The sequence below is a fragment of the Podarcis erhardii genome (assembly GCF_964252035.2).
Source record: "Podarcis erhardii genome assembly, chromosome: 8".
Taxonomy (NCBI): Eukaryota; Metazoa; Chordata; class Lepidosauria; order Squamata; family Lacertidae; genus Podarcis; species Podarcis erhardii.
This window is the reverse complement of record NC_138499.1, coordinates 19,973,232-19,991,119: the sequence shown is the minus strand read 5'-3', so window position 1 is coordinate 19,991,119 and position 17,888 is coordinate 19,973,232.

The following is a 17,888-nucleotide window of genomic DNA, read 5'->3' as shown; positions in this document are numbered from 1 at the left end:
ATTAGAGACCTTCAGTGAGAAGGGAATAATGGCAGTCAATGTCAATGTCTCAGGAAGACTGCTATTCCATTGGTATTCCTATTATTTCTTCAATATCTAATTGCACCATGGACTTGCAATTTTCATTCTAAATTTATTTGAAATTACTATATAACATATGAAACGAGAGTACAATGAAGTTTGTTAAATCAATTCCAGATGTCTTTCCAGGAACACCAGGCTGAGCCGAAAGGGAAAGTGGCAAGCAGATTTGGGATTCAGTATATTCCCAGTCCAACTGAAATGTCTTACTTGAGATGCTGCAAAACACCATCATTCAGAACAATTAGATTCCCTACCGCATTTGCTATGAGAATAACCGAGAGTACTTTATCATTACATAAAAGGGAACAGTGGTGTGTGTGTGTGTGTGTATGTGTGTTGTGTTGGAAAGGAGCAACTGAGAAGCTATATTACAACACAGCCCTTCTATATCCCTAATCAAGTTATCACACAAGAAAATTTTTAATATACTACAGAATTGTCAGTGCACTAGTCATAACAGATACCACAGCAGATATAGCAATAATAAAAGGACTCCTATCTCCCAACAAAAATTATATTACTTTCTCTTGGACTGCATCCAATATCAAGCTTTACTTTGGCTGCAGTGAGCCTCTGAAGTCATTTCCTTTCGTGTAGTTCCACTGAAGTCAGTATGTCTTTACCAATGTAAGAGGTTTGTACGAAATTGAAATATTCTCCCATTGTCTTTTAAGGCCCATGCTAATGTTAACAATAATGTTTCATTTATGCATCTCTTTTATTTCGATCTTACCCTTTCTTCCAAAGGAGCCCAGAGTAGCAAACAACAAACCATAACTAACTAACCAACTTACCAAGTAACTAAATATTCTGAGCAATTAGTAACAGCTGTTCTCACAGCTAATAATTTCAAGATTTCCCAGAACAGGATATTTCAGCCATTAAATGCCAGGGTGAACAGAAACTTTTTTAAATTCTTGAATGTTAATACTAGGGAAGGCATTACATAAATGTGGAACCACCTGCCATGGGTCAATGCCAAGCAGACAGCTATTATACTATATTAATATACAACATAACAGATAGTATTATATAATAATGGAATATAGTTTCTGGTTTATTTTGGCAACATAATGCATTTGGCACACTTTGTAAGATGGGTAAATCATTCATGGATGCCAGCTTGTGCCCTTACATGGAACAACATGCTAAGACATGTTTCATATAGTTGACTAGGTTCACTTTAATTTTAACACAACAAGTTCTGCAGCATGTGTAAGACTCTACTGGGTTAGTAAATGCATTTTATAGACATTATATGGCTGGAGGACTGCATTGCAAAATTCAAACAAGTGAAGATTTCGTATTTTAATTTTTTAGTAGATTTTTCCAAAGTTTCACGTATTGAGGTCAACTCAAATAATTACATTATTTTATATATTAACTCCCTGCCCCCACCTCCAGAGTGTTCCAACTTTTTTCTACCACATTATATATCAAACATCTATTACAAAAATCCCTGAATTTTTCTTCTGTTGCTCCTATCTCGAATCCTGCCTGCAATTTCATTTGGCTATGATACTTTTTCAAATAGTCCAAAAAAAGACCTCCATTCTTCCATTAAAAAGTTCATCATTTCGAACTCTTAATATTGATGTCAGCTTCGCCATTTCCGCATAGTCCATTACTTTTAAAAGCCATTCCTCTTCTTTCCATTTCTGTGCATATAACATTGTAGCTATTGTTGTCACGTACATAAATAATTTGAGTTACAGATAGGTAGCCGTGTTGGTCTGCCATAGTCAAAACAAAACAAATTCCTTCCAGTAGCACCTTAAAGACCAACTAAGTCAGTTCTTGGTATGAGCTTTCATGTGCATGCACACTTCTTCAGATACACTGAAACAGAAGTTTCCAGACCCTTCTATATAGTGAGAAGGTGGGGAGGGGTATTACTCAGAAGGGTGGTGGGAATGGGTGATTGGCAGATAGCTGTGATGAGCCTGTTGACGACTCTTTACGACTGCAATAGGTCTTACGTCGTTAAGAGTCATCAACAGGCTCATCACAGCTATCTGCCAATCACCCATTCCCACCACCCTTCTGAGTAATACCCCTCCCCACCTTCTCACTATATAGAAGGGTCTGGAAACTTCTGTTTCAGTGTATCTGAAGAAGTGTGCATGCACACGAAAGCTCATACCAAGAACTGACTTAGTTGGTCTTTAAGGTGCTACTGGAAGGAATTTGTTTTGTTTTTATAAATAATTTGGTTATCTTTTTCAGAACATCTGTCCCTATTATCCCCATAAGAAAAGCTTTGGGCCTTTTGTGAATAACCCATTTAAACACCTTCATTTCATTATATAGAAGAAGTGTGGATTATTATTTTGGAAATGTGAATTAGGTAAGCTTACCTTCAAATGCAAACTTAATGATATTTCTCTGTATCTCAAGAGCAAGAGAGCAGTGTTGTGCAGTTTCAAAGTGTCGTGCATCTGACACGGGGACAAATAGAAGAAGACACCTTCACTCCCCTTTATCACACACACAGCCCAACAAGACAATAACAAAAATCCACCAACAGCATACGAATCAATACGGCTAACCTGATCCCAAACACCCACCCACCCACTTACACATGAAAACAAAGACCAACACAACCAATCACAAATGATTAACCACACCATAGGCCAATCCCAACCTCTCTCACCATCAAAGGAACACAAGTGAACAACAGAGAACCTGCACAAGCAACGCTGAGACCAAACCCTGCATACAGTAAGTAAAATAGAAATATCGCCACCCGCCCTCACCCCCCACCTATCTCCCCCCCACCTCTTTCCCCCTTTTCTTCCTAATGTCTCAACAAATGAAACTGATTTGTAAAAATGTTACATGGGGGGAAAAATATGAGAGAGACATCGCACACACTTTTGTAAATCAAGAATTTTTTTAATAATAATAAAAAAGAAATCAAAGTGCACGTGCATGTTAACAATAAAAAGGGGCAGTATATTTGTTCTTTCTGGTAATCTTGATGGCAATTAGCTCTTTCTCTCACCTCCACCCTGCCATCTGCATGCCATTGAGCACATCCCAAATATTGCAGAGTCCTGAATACAAAACTTTTGTGGGGTCATTTTCTGCTTTGCAGCTTGCATTTAAGAACATAACTGCATTGGCAGGATGGGGGAGCACTGCGTTCAGAATACATTTCCAGCAAAACACTGTTTGTATGTATGCAAAGGTTGTTGTTGTTTTTTTAAATGTGTCATATGGATGATTCTGGGTAGATTACTGCAGTTTAGAGAAGCAGATTAGTGTGCTTTTTCCACAGGAGGACTGGAATAGCTGTCTTGCAGCTGTAGCCCAGCTGGAAACCTGCCTGATTCAATATTTTCTAAATTCACCCCAAGCAGCTGCAAATTTAATTTATCTTTTTTTTTTTTTTTGGTGGGGGGACTTTTATTATCTCAAGCTGAGGAGATGAGAGCAAGCCTGGAAATGAGTTCACATTTTAAAAGAATTTGGTCTGAGGGGAATTCCACTGAGGACATATTAAGCGTACTGTCATTGAGGCTTGGTGTTGCTGTTTGTTACTGTTCACTTTGTTGTAGGGTGATCACGTACATTGAGTCAATTAACATCAAGAGCAGGAAAGGAGAAGCACACAATAAGAGGCAGTCCTTGCCTGAAGGGACTATTCAATACCATGTTTCTGTGCAGTTGTGGTTTTCCCAGGATATGTATGTGTGCTTCCAGGGCACTGGATCCAACAGAACAGAAATATCTCACAACACCAAGATACACAGACTTAATGCCTGCACCAGCCTGCCCTTTTCTACTAGTCATGGTGGCTGTGTTCTGCATCTACTGTGTTCTGCCGGAGGAAGCATGCCTTTGAATACCAGTGGCTGGAAGTCACAAATAGGAAGGGAGCTCAGGTCCTTCCTTCTGGTTTCTCAAGGCATTGGGTTGGCCACTGTGAGAACAAGATGCTAGACTAGATGGGCCATTGGTCTGTTCCAGCAGGCACTTCCCATGTTTGTAACGTAGGTGTTCATTAATGTCATCATCATCTAACCTTTTATTGGCATCACATACAAAGATCCATAGCAAATCAATACAGAATTACCGCCTTCCCAGTGACACAAAACATTTGTCAAATGAAAGAGGCAAAGCAGTCTAACATTACATCTCTAGGTCTCCAGGGAGATCAGACATCTGCAATGTGTTTCGACGACAAAAAACCAGATAAAGATCTTTAGCCACTAACTTGGTGAGCTCCTGATTTCCCCCCAATAATAGAAAATGTATGACCTCTAACTCTGGTTTCCATTTGGGGATGCAGAGTAGATCTAGGAACTGCTGGTGGAGATCAACATATAGTTTACATTTAAGAACCATATGTGTAAGAGTTTCCACCTGATAGTCTTCACATGGGCAAATTCTTTCTCCTGTTCATTAATGTCTATGAGAGTAGAGCAGATCATCTCATATGACGCCCATTTGCATTGCAGAAGACTCCAGGGGGTTGTTTGGGGTTCACAGCTGTCCATGGAGGTGGAGGTTAATTCTGCATCCAGGGCAGCTGTCTACCAGCTCCATTATATTCAGGTAAAGGTAACTTTGTGATGGAACTCCCACCTCAAAAAATTATCCTGCAAATCTACTCAGGTTTTTCCCCCCAATTGTGGTTGTAAATTTGATTGCTATAATACAGGTGAACAGCATTACATCTCTGCCAAGATGGAGATAAGGAAATGAGCAGTCAGTCAGAGACCCCTTGCTTTGTTCTGAAATGTATTGGAAGCCTTCTGAATTGACAAATGGAATGATAGCTCACCAGGAGAAAATGAGCCATGAGCTCACATACACCAGGTCTTTGTAGTAGGCAGAGAGCAATCTGAAAGCATAAAGTGATGCTGGGAGACTCTGTGATTAGGGTTTGCCTCATTTTTCAGCACAGACATTGATGAGAAAATATCTATCTGGAGGGCTTTCCTTTGCAAGTCAATAGAGGTAAGGGACTGTTTGATTTGGCAAGGTAACAAATTCTGCTCATGGAACAACTCAAGAAATTAAATTGCAATAGATCACCCTGAAAAAGAAGTGTTCATCTGAGATGTTTCAGGAAACTTTATAGACTCCCCAATGTGTGTGTGTCTGTGCACACACAAACAATCACACACACTCACGAGCCTCACTACTTGCTAGAGACTATTATATAAGAAATAACATAGAATTGCATATGGTATGGAAAAGTACAGAAATGGAGAGGCATTAGGTTTCGGGGGCATGGAGATCACCCTGTTTCACCTCATTCATCAACCCCAGATCTTTTATTGGCCAGCATATCTTCCTTTAATGCACATTAGCCACCTAACATGGTTCAGTGGAATAGTTCTCACATTCCAGGTAGGCTTGAGTCTACGAAGTTGGGAGATTCAAATCCCACACAGTCCCCCTTTGTACTTGAGGTCAGGCACACTGCTTAGTAGAGCAGCACATTCATTATACACGGTCCCAAATACAAATAGTCTACACTGATTGGCAGGAACCCTGCTACTACTTGTTGGAAACTGGCCCCCTCGGGAAAGGCTGACTCCTCTTCCCAGGCACTCGGGGCCTGTTGCCGATGATCTACCCTGGATGGTTTCCAGACAGACCACGGAAGTCTTCAATAAGCGACACCTCCCTCTTGAGAGGTGCACACTCCCTTCCCCCTTGCATGCCAGCAGGAGAAAGAAAACAGTCTGAAAAGTAGTCTATTTCATTCTACTGTATTTCACAGACTGTACACTGAACGAAGACATGACTTCTCTCTCAGAAGCCTCCGTACAACAGACTGACTCCCCCTTTACAGGAACAACAGGAAGGTCAAGTTACACTGAGAACACAACTCCGAGAAGAGCTTCGAACATCCGGTCTCACGCTCAGACCCATCAGACCCATCATGTAATGTAAACAATGAGCTACTACTTCTCAGCTGCTGGGCACTCATATTACAACACTCTTCAGGGTTTCAGACAGAAGAGATTCCCCAGCCCTACGCAGGATTGAACTTGAGACCTTCTGCATACAAGGCAAATGCTCTATAGCCCTTCCCCTAATCGGAAGGGAAGGTTTTCCATTTTAGTTTGTAAGATAAAGGATAATGCTTTTCATGGGAGCTTTCATATATTCCAATACAGAGACAATGTCTTCTGGTTGTTATGTAATAATGCTGCATATGGCTCTTTTCTTCCTGGTGCATTTTCACCACATTGAACTCCCTGCTACCATACCCCTTTCTATCTTCCTCCAGGAAGCAGCAGTAACTCGGTTGTTGGGAAGACAGGTGAGAACTGCCACCCCACCAAACTATCCTCTATTGATTCTGTCTGTCAGAGCAGCCTATAATTGTGAAACTCTTCTCTCACAGTATGGTTTACCCTTGGAATTTCATAGCACACTTGATAAGATGACTCAGAAGAGGAAAATTAATGAGACAGTTTTTGAGAAGGCTCACAACTTTGGACTGAAGTGATTTCTAATTCCCAGTTTTCCTTGCAATATCATTTCATTAACTCTGACCATATTGAACAGCCATGCTTAAACTTATCTTACATTCCAACCCATAGCATCTCTTTAAAAGGCTGCACTTCAAAGCTACGCTGTCTGTGTTTCTTTAGCAAATAATAAATAAAATGTGAGCAAAGTTTGTGTAGCTATAGCAGGGAGGAAACAGAGGATATTGTACTTTATTTATTAATCTGCCCATTATATGGTGAGCCAAGAACTGTTGTTGTTTTTAATGGTGAGGCAATAACTGTTTTTTAAAAAATAAAAAAATCAAAGTAGATAGAGTTCTTTCTGAGTTTTAAATTGTGTTTTGCTTAGAAGATCAAGATAAATGTGTCACCAACAGGACATCTTTACTTGTTGTGACATAAAATTCTTTATAAATGTGTTAGTCTTATACTAATGATAATTTGATTTAATTGCTATGCTTTAAGCTTAGAAAAAGGTGGAAGCTAATTTTCTGTCTTTATGTCCAAATTAACCTTCATATTTAACAGAATGTTTCGTTGGTGCTTTGTGATGCAGTGTGATGATTAATTTCATCTTCCATTGTGATGAACCATGATTATAAGAAAATTAACAAGCTTAAATTTGAACTTAGGAATGTGCTACAGCGAACATAATATTAGAAAAGCTTAAGAGCATTGGCCTGCTGGATCAGGCCAATGAATTCAGGTCAATGACCCATCTACTTCAGCATCCTGTTCTATAGTGTCCAACCAGATGCCTGTGCAAAACCAGCCAGCAGGATCTGAGTATAAGAGCACTCTGCCCTCCTGTGGTTTCCAGTAACTAGTATGTGGAAGCACTGCTGCTTCCAGCTGTGGGAGCAGAGTCCTGGTTGGCAGCCATTGATAGCATACCCCTCCATGAATTTCTCCAATTCTGTTTTAAAGCCTTCTAAGTTGGTGGTCATCACTGCCTCTTGGAGTGTGTTCTGTAGCTTAATGATGCACTGTATGAAGTACTGCCTTCATCTGTCCTGACAAAACCCTATCTCAGTGGTAAATTTCATGCGGGCCTTTTCAGTTGGGACAACCTTTCCTAATCCAAGTGCCCTCCAATTGCTCTGGACTGCATTTCCCATCAGCCCCAACCAGAACTACCAATGGTTAGGGACGATGGGAGTTCTAATCCAAAATATTTGGAGGGCACCAAGCTGTGGAAAGATCAGATGATGTGAAAAGCCTTGCTTTCAAGCATTCCTATCCTTCATCACTGGACCCAAGGTAGCACACTTTTGGTGGGGAGGGTCAGATTGCTTCTGGAATCTGATTTTATTGGTCTATTTAATGGATATTTTATATAATTTTGTCCTATGGCAATATGCTGTTGAAGCCCCAACTGAGTCCCATTGCTGAGGAACACTTGCCTGAGAGTAGAATCCACATACAAAGTCAGACAATCCAGAGGTCAGGGAACCCAGATGACCACAGACCCAAGGGTCCAGTCCAGCAGTCAGGGAATCCACTGTCAGGAGCTTGTCCTACACTCGAGTAGGACCCTGGCAGAGACACATGCCCGACTGGCATGTTCTCTCCCTCCTGGTCGATTGTTCGGGAGCTTCAAAAGCTTTCTTCAGCCCAAACATCACAGCGACCGATGCCAACAGACATCGGCACACTTAGGGATCTGCAGAGTCTTCACAGCTTGTGTAATGCAACTCAGCATTTTGGCTAATCTACTTTATTTACATATAAACACACACGGAGCACTGCAACATGGCTCCCTCTCTCTCTAGCATCAGACTAGCAAAGAGAAATAACAAAGGACAATAACAAAGAGCAAAGAGAAATAACAAAGGACAATACTTCATGGAACACAGTAACACAAACATCCTGTCTCCGTCACTTCCCACTTTGTGGAGTCAAAACATACACAGTCATTTGATAGACAAAAATCCCATGACTGCAATCACGGAGCAGGAATTCTAACATCCACACGATCACAGAGCCAAGGGCCCAAATGGTGAACAGGAAGCACCCAGATAGGTCAGGAACCACAGGCATTGTTTCCAGCATCTGACAGCTGCTGAGAGTTCAGTTTAAGAAAGCTGAAATCAGCTGCCTTTTCCTTCTGTCCCTGAAGGCTGATCACCTGCAGGTGGAGTCATTCTGCCTTCTCCCCCTTCAGGCTGCCATTCAGCAGGTGAAACAGATTCTGGCCCATGACACTTGCACCTGGCTTAGAATGCAATGGCTTTCTAGTATAAATGTGGGGGGAAGGGGAGTGTCCACTACTAATTTGCAAGGCAACAGATGTGGGATATCAGTGCAAATATTAGTTTGTATGGTTATGAGTTTGGTGCGGGGCAGACTCTCTACAATCTCTAGAGTCAGAAAAAAAACTAGAATTTGAGCAAACTGATGAACGTTGTTGCATTCGGTTTAGGATTGCAAGCCCAGGCAGCTTCACATAGCTGGCTGGGGATAAGCCGAGCCATTAACATGACAAAATGTGTTGATGGCTTCTATCACAGAGCAAACCTTGGGCCTGGGTAGACAGACGTTGCCAAGGGGTATGTGTGAGAGGTGACAGGAAAAGAGTGTTTTCGGCTAGGTGTGCTGGGAACAAGAAAGGAGAACCAAGACAGAACCATCTTTGGCTGGAGGAGGCTGAAGTTATGAGGAAGCTGAAGCTGTGAGGGCGACAAGGAGGGACATTCTTGAGGTATAATGTTCTGCACCCCCTCCATGGAATACTTTAGATGGAAAATAAACCATATGTCTTAAAACGCTGAAGCCTCTGCTGTTTCTGAACCCACAAAGGAAACACAACCCTGGAACCCCTGGAATCTTGCTACTACTTGGCAGAGATAGGGGGGAGGTGCCCCACCTTTGCAACGTATTTTCTTTGGCAAAGAGAGCCCATTTGTATTCTGTGCCTTCTGCAAATACTGTTTCCTTTATCAAACTACTTCTCTTATCTTCTGTGATCCCATAACTTTCTTTCTAATGCTTCTCATTTTATATGCATCAGCTTCTTTCTCCAGTCATGTAAACAGTCTATTTTCTTTATAAATCCAGTGGCTTTATTATTTATTAAAATGCATTGTATTTAATTGGCTGGAGGGAGTCAGGAGGACGGTGGATTTCAAACAGTTTTTGGGCTGCAATACGAATGTTTCCTCTGGGGATGAGGGGGAATGTAATGCTCTTGTGTAATTTATGGTGAGAAAGTTCTTTTTTTTCTGAAGTGCTCTTGTAGTTTTCTCCACTGGGGAATTCCCATTTTAAAAAATGTATTTTAAGGCTTCTGATATTTCCCCGTCTTGTTTTTATGTGTTGTTCAGTGCAGGGTTTGCCTCCTCTTGAGGATTTTGCTGGGCTGATGTTGGGAAATAAAATTTTCAAAGCAGATTCGGTTTCTCTCAAAGTCTGAGGTATGTGAGGGGTTTTCTTTGTAGAATGAAATAAAAGTTGAACTGAAGTTATGAGGATCCCCTCATACAGGTTTGATATATTTGCATATCTGTGATGCATTTGAAGTTCTGCATTTCTTTTTCTTAATAATGCTCTGCCTGATTTACTGTTTGCTTTGCTTGCGCGCTCTCTCTCTCTCTCTCTCTCTCTCTCTCTCTCTCTCTCCTTCTCTCTGTATGTGTTTTCATCAGAAGTGGGGAGCCCCAGGTCCAGAGAATGAATGTAGCCCTCCAAATCTCTCTATCTGGTACACTGGAAGCTCCCCCAGGCACAAAACATCTCCTCAGAACAAATACATGTTATGTGTGTTTGTGTTGTTATATTGTAAACTGCCCTGTGATCCTTGGGTGAGGAAATGTAATAAAGAAAAAATATTGTTTATTTAATAATCAATAACAACAATAATAAAGTTCTCAATGAGCCTGCTGCAGTGCCTCCTTTTTCCTAGCTGAAACGTATCCTTGAAGGGCACTAATATGAAGCCAACAACGAGGGTGTGGTGTGGTTGAGAACAAGGCTGATGGAGCAAACTCCCCAACTGTACCTGGAATCTGGCTTGGCAATATGAACTGTTTACCCCAAAACTCAGAAATTTAGTTTAGACCAGATTCTGACCAGACTCCTTTGTCCTTCCCTCCCTTTTGATGAGCTGCAGCTATGAGCTTGGCAGAAGAAATGCTACAAGTATAGTCTTCCCACTAATACTGGATATTCCCCTGCTTTTCTGGCTCCTGCTATACAGTTGTGGCACCATACCAGGGGCTAGATGAGGAAGGAGAGCAGAAACAGGCCTTTCTTCTGTCCAGCCACAAGGAAGGTAATTGTCTGAATGGAGAGGCAGGGGTTGGATAGAGGCAGAGAGAAAACTGGGTAGCTGACTTATTCCACATCAGACCATTGCTCCATCTAGCCCAGTATTGTCTACACTGACTAACAGCAGCTCTCCAGAGTTTCAGGTAAGACCTTTCCCAACCCAGCTGGAGATATCAAGGATTGAATGTGGGACCTTCAGCATTCAAGGCAGATAGATGCTCTGCCATTCCATTGTGGTCCTTTGCATTAAGGGGAGGGCGGTATAACTTTCCCTTTGGCTCAAATTAAAATCCAAGCTGAATATGAGGAATAGTGTCATACTTGGCTTTGTAATTTGGATTTCCAAGCCAAGAAATATGACTCGGCAACACTAAAATGAGATCGAACAAATTAGCTTCTGCAAAACCCTTTATTGTGGTTCCACAGCATATTTGCTTATGACTGTTTTTCATGCAATCTTTTCAAGTTATTGGTATACTCTTGTGAATTAGTAATGCCTGTATCCTTGGAAATGTATCCTTATCTGTTTTGTAGAGAAAAGCAGTGTATGGCAAGATACTGGAACACATTTTTGTTGCCTTGCCTTCCCCTCCTCTCCCCCACCCCCTTCCCTATGTATTCCATCCTTTCTGCACTGTGTATGTGTGTGTCACTGATAGGAAAGAGACTTTGGTCTCAGCCAAGCTATTGCTGTTTTCATTTTCCTCTACACAGCAGGAGAATGTCTTATATGAGAGATGAAAACACATGTGAAACTGGTCCAGAAAGACAATGGCAACTTTTTCTTAAAGTTTTACTCTAAAAACAAACAAACTTCCACACACACACACACACATACAGAGAGAGAGAGAGAGAGAGAGAGAGAGAGAGAGAGAGACCATTGTGTGCATTGTATTAATAGCAGTAAATTGTGGTGTCCTGCTCTTGATCATTATTTCCTTAGGACAGAGGTGGAACATCTTCCAGACGTTAAATGACTATAACTCCCCTTATCCCTGAACATTTTCTTTTTAATCCAAAATATTTTTATTGGTTTTCATGTAAATACAAGGACAACATATAAATACAGTGACTTGTCTAGTGGTACATTAAGTTTCATATGCTTCTTCTTCTTCTTCTTCTTCTTCTTCTTTGGCAATCACTTGTAGCTGAGCAAGATTGTCTTCCATAAACACGGTTTTAAAAGTAAGTCTGTAAGTGACCATAGAGGCCAATTCTGGATCCACACGTTCTTCCAGAGTGGGGAAATAGGTTTCCAGGTGGGAGTTGATCATGGTAAGAGTTTGCCAAGCATGCCTTCCTCTTAGCATTTTTCTCCCTTGCGTCCTGAGTTCAAGTGTCTTCAAAACCCATGACACCTTTGGTAAAAGCTGTTCTCCAACTGGAGCGCTCACAGGCCAGTGTTTCCTGGTTGTCGGTGTTTATACTACATTTTTTAAGCTTTGCCTTAGAGTCTTTAAACCTCTTCTGTTGACCCCCAGCATTATACTTACCATTTTAAAGTTAGGAATAGAGTATTTGCTATGAGAGCCAGTGTGGTGTAGTGGTTAAGAGCAGTGGACTTATAATCTGGTGAATTGGGTTCGATTCCCTGTTCCTCCACATGCAGCTGCTGGGTGACCTTGGGCTAGTCACACTTCTCTGAAGTCTCTCAGCCCCACTCACCTCACAGAGTGTTTGTTGTGGGGGAGGGAGGGAAAGGAGGTTGTTAGCCGCTTTGAGACTGCTTAGGGTATTGATAAAGCGGAATATCAAATCCAAACTCTTTGGAACACGATAATCAGGCATACAAACAACATGACCAGTCCAACGAAGTTGTTGTTGAAGAATCATTGCTTCATACGGAACACACAGTAGACAACTAATACATTTATTTATGCTTTGTCAATTCAAGTATCCCTGAACATTGCCCATGACAGCTGGGGTTGATGGGAGCTGTAGTCTGACAACATCTGTAGGACCGTAAGTTCCCCACCTTGCCTTATGAGGAGAGAATGTAAATTACTACAAACGGATGTAGAGGCTGCAATCTTATAGTCCTGGGGAACATGTTCCAGTGTCATAGGTTTCCTGGCTTCTAGTTGTTGGAGAACAGGAATGCAGAGAAGGATTCTTTCCAATGGCTTTAATGTCTAGATTGGTGTGATAGATATGCAAATCTCTAGTTTAAGGCACAGCAGGCAATGCACATATCCAATGCATGAATATTCACAAACAGGTGATCTACCTATTCAAAGCTGAGATGTTGATCCAACACTGATATACACCTATATAAAGGAACAGGGAGGGCTCATCATAGTGTATCCTGTTTTTCTGCTGCTTAGCAAGCAACCTAGTATTCTGTCTTGAAGGTAGGTTCTTCTTCATCTCTTCACACCTCTTTTGGTGCCTCTGGGACAGACAGTAGGGGAGAGAGAGAGGTGCCTCTATCCCTCTGGGCTGTTGTTTTTATTCTGAGAATTCTTGAGATATTTTCTTGAAGGTGTTTCTCAGTGTTTTATTCCAATGCCTAATAAATAAATAAATAATCTTCATTTGTATCATTGACCGGAAACTCTTCAGATCAATTCTTCTTCAATAAGAAATGAGGTTGCAGTTGTAATTAATGCTTGGTGTTTCGCTAATGGAGAGTCTAAATTTTAATTAATTATTTTTTCTGAAGCCTTTTGACGATTAAAAACAACAGACTAAAGAGAGAAAAGGTATTAATTAAAAATAGTGATGGTTACCTTAATCGGGATAGTGAAGCTTTTTATCATTAAAAGGAGATTCTGCTGTGGTTAATTTGTTCAGAACCATTCTCTGGGTGAAGTAATTACATCCAATCAAGGTCTGTCAATACAATTTGTTATCAATTGTCACTTTACATCAAATATAATCAGTTCAGCTGCATGGAAACAGTCATTTGGACTGTTAACTTGTGTGTATTTTCCCCTCTAAAATGGGCAGGGAGACAGGAAAATTAATGTCTCATTTAATCTATGTCCAGTTTGTCATAAGCGTTTTTAAAACTTTTTTTCAACTGAGCTAGAACATTTTAATAAAGGATGATCCTAATGTATCTTCACACTCCATTTTTATTATACAGAAATAATTTATAATTTACAACTGTGATAGCAAGCGTGAACACTTTCCTTCATTCTCTGCCATGGAATTGCAGCTGCATTCTGCAGAGGTCCCAGGCAGGAATCTACTTGGTTAATGATCTAACATCTTTGGCACCAATGCTTTCACTTTGTCCAAAATTACTCACATCTGTCATAGTATATTTTGGCTTCAGGCAAAGTAAGAGAGAACTAGCATGCGTGCATTATGTGTTGGCATTCCTGAACAAAGCAGGGGCCATTTACTTTTTCCTCTGCAAATGTGCAAAGAGAAGCTTTGGGCTTCATGTGCAAGCTGTTCCAATAGCATACCCAGGGACGTGGGTGGCACTGTGGTCTAAACCAATGAGCCCCTTGTGATGGGGTGAGCTCCCGTTGCTCTGTCACAGCTCCTGCCAACCTAGCAGTTCGAAATCATGCCAGTGCAAGTAGATAAATAGGAACCACTGCAGAAGGAAGGTAAACTGCATTTCCATGTGCTCTGGCACTTGTCACGGTCCTCTGTACACCAGTAGCGGTTTAGTCATGCTGGCCACATGACCCAGAAAACTGTCTGTAGACAAATGCCAGCTCCCTTGACCTGAAAGCGAGATGAGTGCTGCAACCCCATAGTCACATTTGACTGGACTTAACCATCCAGGGGTCCTTTACCTTTACCTTATAGCATACCCATCGCTTCTAGATATCTCACTGTGTTGAGCAGGAAGGTGTGGAGGGGAACTGTTAATTGCATTCACTTGCAAACTTTCCCTCAATCAAAAACACTGATTGCTTGGGTTTACTTGTTGCTTCCACAGATGCAGAGATGACTGTAGGCACATTAAGCTAATTGAAGAAAGGCCTGGGGTGAAATGGGTGGGAATGGTGCAAGCCCCCACATGCACCATTTGTGGGAGCGGACTTTGGTCTTTCAGTCCTCAGCAATGCCCCGTGCAAGGCCAACGTGTCTATCACCTTCTGTTCTGCTCAATTCACTACATCACAGTTATGATGCCCTGCAGTCAGTGGTGTAGCATGGGGTGGGGTGGGGGGTTGAGGGCCTGTTGCTCTGGGTACAACATTTCAAAATAAAAATATACTGCATTGAGGAATTTTTAAAACAAGCAGTGTTAAAAAAATTCATGAAATTAATGATGGTGGTGGTAATGATGATGATGATAAAACAGCTGCTGCCACTGTCCCCTCCCCAACTGGGAAGGGGACTCCCTGTGCTGGGAAGACCCTTCCTGATCACCATTGCCACTACTGTCTGGCCCTGACAGGGGGTGCAATACTTGCCTTGCCCCGAGCACTGACAACCCACGCTACGCCACTGACTGCAGTGTCTCCTAGGTTCGGCACCCAGTGAGGCAAAACCAGTTGCTATGTCAGGGATGGGAAATCATTTTCAGTCTGAGGGCTACATTCCCTGCATGACAACCTTTGGACGGGGGGTAGGGGCATGTCTTGGAAGTAGAGACAGAAGCAAAGGTGGATGTAAATGGCTGTAAATGTTACCTTTGTACAGTAGGGTACTTTGTACTCCTGACACAAAAGAAAAGATACGCAATGAAGTTATTATGGCAGCAATTGATAGAGGCCTCCAATTCCAGTAATCCATCATTATTCTGGAGAATCGTTGCTGTACAGCCGGATAGGGGCCTATCACATCTATCCTGCTGCATATCAGTGAAAGCCTGGGAAACACACTTTCACAATCTTTACGAGGAATCTAGCGATGAGTCCTATGCATTAGACATACCGGAAGATCAGATTCAGCCATGGCCAGCAGTCTCAACAACAGAGACTCATTTGCTGATTGACCAACTAAAGAACGGGAAAGCTCCCGGAATTGATTGTATACCAGCGGAACTTTTTAAAACCAATGCGACCTGGTGGGTCCCCTTGTTAGCCTCTCTGTTTACATATACAGATAGAACTGCACAGATTCCACATGACTGGGGGACTTCCATCATTATCCCCATTTACAAAAAAGCCTCCAACTACAGACCTATAAGCCTCCTGAATATAATAAGTAAATTATACGCTAAACACCTCAGCGAGAAACTGTGCAAATGGATAGAAAGAGCGAAGATTCTTGATGATGCACAGGCGGGATTTAGACAGGGGAGATCCACAATGGATCACTGCCTGATCTTACAGCATCTAGCTGAGAAATACACGTTGCAACACAATCAACACCTATTCGCAGCATTTATAGATTTTAAAGCAGCCTTTGACTCCATCTCAAGAACCCGACTCTGGGACAAACTCAACAAAACATCCATAGACCGACGTCTGCTGCTACTAATATTTAAACTGTACAACAACACACGACTTCGTATAAGATGTAGTCAAGAAGGTCAACTCTCTAATCTCATTAGAACAACAAAGGGAGTTAAACAAGGATGCATTTTGGCCCCCTTTTTGTTCAACATCTATATAAACTCCCTAATAGACCACCTACAAGGAGTGGATACACACGCCCAAAATTAGCAGACAAAAAACTGCCTATCCTACTCTATGCAGACAATGCGGTTATACTATCCCAGACTCAGATGGGCCTCAAAAGAGCTCTTAACAGCTTATCCCAATATTGTAGAGAAGAGAAACTAGCAGTGAACTACCAAAAAACAAAAATCATGGTTTTCTCTAATAAAAGAAAAATATACAGATGGAATTTAGACAATCAGGAGATTGAACAAGTGACATGCTTTAAATACCTAGGAGTTATATTCCAAGCATCAAGGAAGAAGACTGCCCACATAAATTACAGCTCCTCTACAGCACAAAAAAGTACAACAGAAATTCTAAGATACTACCGCACAACGGGAGGAAATTTCATTCCTGCTGCAATTAAACTATTCGTTGCAAAACCAACAGCACAAATACTATACGGCGCACCACTCGTTTCCCTCTCTAATCTAGACCCATACGAAAAGATACAATCAGGCTTCCTTAGATCACTCCTGCAAACACCTAAATGCGTTCCAAACGCCGCCCTACGACTGGAAGCGGGCTTATACAGCATTAAAAGTATGGATAAGAACCTTATGCACTTGGCTGAGACTTAACAACTCGCCGGTTGGACTACTTTCCCTGATGCTTCTTGACAAATTCCAATCTAGTTGGAGGAAGGGCACCCTCAGAAAACTGGCCACATACGGTCTCTCCCCAGAGTATTTATTAAGTTTAGAAAGGGGAAGGGCCAAGAACATAATCAAAGAAAGACTCATGGACACTGAAGCCCAAAATGACTTTAATCAACTTCCAATAACCTATAAACACCTGTACAATTCCCAAAAACCCCATCTAGCAAACTACCTCAAAGTTCTAGACAACGCAAAACACCGATGGGCATTTTCCAGGGCCCGCTTTAACGCTCTCCCTTCAGCTCTTCTAGAGGGAAGATATAACAAAATACCGATCGAACAAAGATTATGTCCCTGTAACAGCAACGAAATCGAAACCATCATGCATGTCATCTTATACTGCCCATCTTATACTGAGACTCAAGAAAGGAGCTGATTGAACCGATTCTGAGGAAAATACCTCGTAGTACAGACGACACCTATATCAGACACCTCTTAGCTGATAAAGAGCCCGAAATTAACAGGCCTGTGGCAAAGTACTATTACATTGCAACAAGAATAAGACGAGCAATGGTGTCAGCAACGGAGTTCAAATTGTAAACACCGAAGGAACGATAACAAACAGTAGCGACATTTGAATTTAATTCTTAAGACCTTAACAGACGAAACCTGGTCATAAATATAAGCAGCAATTCTGTGAATTGGCCATATTTCCACTGTTATTTGTAGCACAATACTGCTTATAATGTTGTATTCTTTTATAAATTGCTTTCTGGTCATTGACCGTATTAAAGATATTAGATTAGGTACTTTGTACACACTCTCATCTCTATTCTCCATTCAGGCAAACAAGAGGAATTAGGAGTGTTCAAGGACTCATTCAGGTC